The sequence below is a fragment of the Colobus angolensis genome, unplaced genomic scaffold (genome assembly GCF_000951035.1).
Source record: "Colobus angolensis palliatus isolate OR3802 unplaced genomic scaffold, Cang.pa_1.0 Scaffold8, whole genome shotgun sequence".
Lineage (NCBI taxonomy): Eukaryota > Metazoa > Chordata > Mammalia > Primates > Cercopithecidae > Colobus > Colobus angolensis.
The window spans coordinates 9,225,344-9,229,940 of record NW_012121820.1 but is presented as its reverse complement, the minus strand read 5'-3'; positions in this window follow the sequence as shown (position 1 = coordinate 9,229,940).

Sequence of the window (4,597 nt, the reverse complement as noted above, 5' to 3'; positions counted from 1 at the left end):
AACCTCTGCCTCCTGGGTTCAAGCGATTCTCCTGCCTCAGCCTCCCAAGTAGCTGGGACGACAGGCGCCCACCACCATGCCTGTCTATTTTTTGAATTTTTAGTAGAGACAGGGTTTCACCATGTTGGCCAGGCTGGTCTTGAACTCCTGACCTTGGGTGATCTGCCTGTCTCGGCCTCCCAAAGTGCTGGGATTACAGACATGAGACACTGTGCCCGGCCCTTTTTTTCTTTTTTTAGTTCATTGTCTATCTCCCCTTCATGAAGACAATGATTTTGCCTGTCTTATCCATCACCTGCCACATAGCAGGTGGTCACAAAATATTTATTACATGAGTGAAGAGAAGAAGGGAGGGAGGGAAGGAAGAATATCTGAGTGGATAATTGGGAATTAACAAGGCAAAGCTGGGGGTGGTTGGAAGATGTGAAGAAGACCGATGGGACTAGAGATGAGAGATCAGAGGGTGCAGCAGACAAGATGATGTCCATTTTACAGATGAGGCATCTGAGGCTCAGGGATGGCAAGGGGCATGGCCAAGTCATCCAGTGGGACAGGTCCTCGATGAATCCAGGTTCCAACTCAAGAGTCAATAGAACCTCAGTTACTGAGCATTCATCTGTACTAACGGATGTGGTGAGTACTGTTATTCCTTCCTAAGACACAGCCAGGCACAGTGGCTCACGCCTGTTAATCCCAGAATTTTGAAAGGCTGAGATGGGAGGACTGCCTGTGGCCAGGGGTTCAAGACCAGCCTGGGCAACATAGTAAAACCCCCATCTCTACCAAAAAATATTTTTTGAATTAGCTGGGCTCGGTGATGCCCATCTGTAGTCCTAGCTGCTCAGGAGGTTGAGGCAAGAGGAACACTTCAGCCCAGGAGCTCAAGGCTGCAGTGAGCTATGATCAGGCCATTGTACTTCAGCCTGGGCAATAGAGCAAGACTCTGTCTCCTAAAAAAAAAAGGGGGGGGCCGCGGGGAGCCAGGCTTGTAGCTCACACCTGTAATCCCAGCACTTTGGGACACTGAGGCGGGTGGATCACCTGAGGTTGGGAGTTACAGACCAGCCTAACAAACATGGAGAAACCCTGTTTCTACTAAAAATACAAAATTAGCCAGGCGTGGTGGCTCATGCCTGTAATCCCAGCTACTGGGGAAGCTGAGGCAGGAGAATCACTTGAACCCGGGAGGCGGAGGTTGCGGTGAGCTGAGATCCCACCATTGCACTCCAGCCTGGGCAACAATAGCGAAACTCCATCTCAAACAAACAAACAAAAAAAGGAACCAAGGCACAGAGAGTTTGAGTGACTTGCCTAAGGTCACACAGCTAGGAAGCAGCCAAACCTCAGGAGTTTCGTCTATTCTGAATGGCTATTCTCCACCACCCACCCCGCCTTGCTGCTAACTCTCTGCTCGGACCAGCACTGTCTGTGAATTCAAACTCTGACCCTTTCTAGAACTTTGGGCAAAGCCAGGAAATTCCATGAAACCCCTTCAAGGCCTGGGTTCCAGTTCCCCCAACTGCAAACCAAAAGAGAGCAAAACTAGCCCTCCTTGCAAGGTGGCTGTGAGAAAACAGTGATAAAAATTAATTATAGGACTTGTATGTAATAAAAATAATTGCAGGGCTCCTGGTAAACAGCCCGGCTCTAGAGATACAGACTGATGATAACAGGCATTTATTGCCCCGCGGCCCAGCCTTTCTGAGGCTGGGGTGATAGGAGCCGGGTCACGAGGTGGGGGTGGTCACAGGCAGGAAACTCCCAGCAGCCCTTGCCACAGGGAGGCCTGGGTCTGTCTCTGAAGTGGCCTGCACAGTGATTTCAGGGACGTTTGGAAGGACACTCCCCTAGCCTGACGGGCCACCATTCATTATCCATCCGGTTGGGTCAGATGTCACTTGCTGTTTGCCTTTTTAAAAACCTGCAAACAAGGCCGGGTGTGGTGACTCACACCTGTAATCCCAGCACTTTGAGAGGCCAAGGTGAGCAGACTGCTTGAGGTCAAGGGTTCGAGACCAGCCTGGCCGACATGGTGAAACCCTGTCTCTACTAAAAATACAAAAATTAGCCGGGCATGGTGGTGGGCGCCTTTGTATCCCAGCTACTCAGGAGGCTGAGGCAGGAGAATTCCTTGAACTCGGGAGGCGGAGGTTGCAGTGAACCAAGATCGTGCCATTGGACTCCAGCCTGGGCCACAGAGTGAGACTCTGTCTCAAAATAAATAAATAAATAAATATAAAAACCTGTAAATAATGGGCACTTTACAGTGACTTTATTCATTCGTTAATTCTCAAGGCCCCAAGGATAGGCAGGCAGCAGATTTTGGTGGTGGTGGAGGTGGAGCAAGGCCCAGAGGAGACAGCGGTTCATTCTTCCTCTATCCAATGGATATTTATTACGGGCCACTCCATACCAGGTGCCTCGCTGGTGGAAGGTAGCGACAGGGACACCAGGGACTTGCCCAGGATCACAGGGGGTCCTAGGGTGGGAGGAAGTCAGGGCTGGTCCCTGGGTCCTCAACACCAAGGACAGTAGTCTCACTGCCACAAAAAAAAAGACCGGAGTGGCTTGTACCTTTGGCAAAATGACTCCCTCTTAGGATTCTAGCCTTCCCTGCAGGCGTTCACAGTTAATTCTTAAAGACATAAAAAACCCATATTAGAACTCTAGTAATTTTTTTTTAATGAAAATGGAACCTACTTATTACAAAAGCTCAACCAATAAAGAGAAGTACAAATAACTACGTTCAAAACATGGAAAGTTTACTACCCAAAGAAAAACACTCTTAGCAGAGGTAGCAGAGCTAAGCGGCCAAGAGCACAGACTCAGACCAAAGTGCCCGGGGCCATGTGCTGGCTTGTAACCTAACCATGCTAGAGTGTAGCCTCTCCTCTGCCTGTTTCTTTATTTGCAAAACTGTATAATGACAGCACCTGTCAGATATAGGGTATTAAATGTTAGGAGCATGGAACAAGCTAACCATTTGTGGAGTCCTTAGCACAGCACCCAGCACAGAATAAGTGCTACTTAAAGGGTTGTTCAGTGTATCCCTAGACGGTGCTACATGCAGACATACCACACCTGCTTATGGTCTTAGGACCTGATTTATATCACACACACACACACATATATACATATATATACACACACACACATATACACACTAAACAAGATATTCCAGGCACCTTGCCATGTCTATAAGCTTCTTTCTATAAGTAAGAATTTGATTTAGGCTGGAGACAGTGGCTCACACCTGTAATCCCAGCACTTTGGGAGGCCGAGGCAGAAGGATCACGTGAGCCCAGGCGTTTGAGACCAGCCTGGGCAACTTAGTGAGACCTCGCTAAGGTGTTGCAACATGTAGCTGTAGTCCCAGCTACTTGGGAGGCTGAGTTGGGAGGATCACTTGAGCCCAGGAAGTAGAGATTGCAGTGAGTCAAGATTGCGCCACTGCACTGCAGCCTGGGCAACAGAGTGAGACTCTATCTCAAAAAAATAAAAAGAATGTACATTTCATATTGGTAGAAACTTTCTGGCTGTTTTGGGTCCTAAAAGAGTGCTTGGCACATAATAAACGCCCAAAAAAAATGTTGAATGAATGACTCTAATTTAGTCAATATACATGACAGAGAAATCTGTTACATACTGGGTGTGTGACTTTGAGCAAGGCTTGTCAAGACTCTGAACTTCAGTCTTCTAGGTTTAACAGGTATGACATAGATAACATGTACTGAGTTAACTCTGTGCTGGGACCAATTTGAAGTAGTTTATATGGAATATCTCCTTTAAACTATACAACAGCATTTGAGGTACTATTCTTAGTCCATATTAATGTTGAATTAGTTGAGGCACAAGGAGATTAAGTAACTTGGCTAAGGTCACAAGTAAAAGGTGGAGCTAAGAGACAAATCCCCCAGGCCTCTGATACCACAGTGTACCCACTTACCACCACTCTACACTGCTTTTCTAAGATAACCCACCCTTGGCCACTGACAATAGAAGGAATAAATACATGGTGGTACATTTGTACAATAGAACATTATACAGCAATTGAGTGGCTCACGGGCTGGGTACCACGGCTCATGCCTGTAATTCCAACACTTTGGAAGGTTGAGGCAAGTGGATTACTTGAGCTCAAGAGTTTGAGATCAGCTTGGGCAATATAGCAAGACCCCATCTCTAAAAAAAAGAAGAAGAAAAGAAGAAGAAGAAGGAGGAGGAGGAGAAGTAGGACACGACTATACAGTGATTAAGAGCACATTGAGGCCAGGTGCAGTGGCTCATGCCTGTAATCCCAGCACTTTGGGAGGCCAAGATGGGCGGATCATGAGGTCAGGAGTTTGAGACCAGCCTGGCCACCATGGTGAAACCTTGTCTCTACTAAAGATACAAAAGAAAAATTAGCCAGGCTTGGTGGCACGTACCTCTAATCCCAGCAACTCAGGAGGCTGAGACAGGAGAATTGCTTGAACCCGGGAGATGGAGATTGCAGTGAGCTGAGATCATGTCACTGCACTCCAGCCTGGGTGACAGGGCAAGACTCCATCTTAAAAAATAAAAAAAAAAAAAATGACATTCTGGATTTTTATGGCAACCC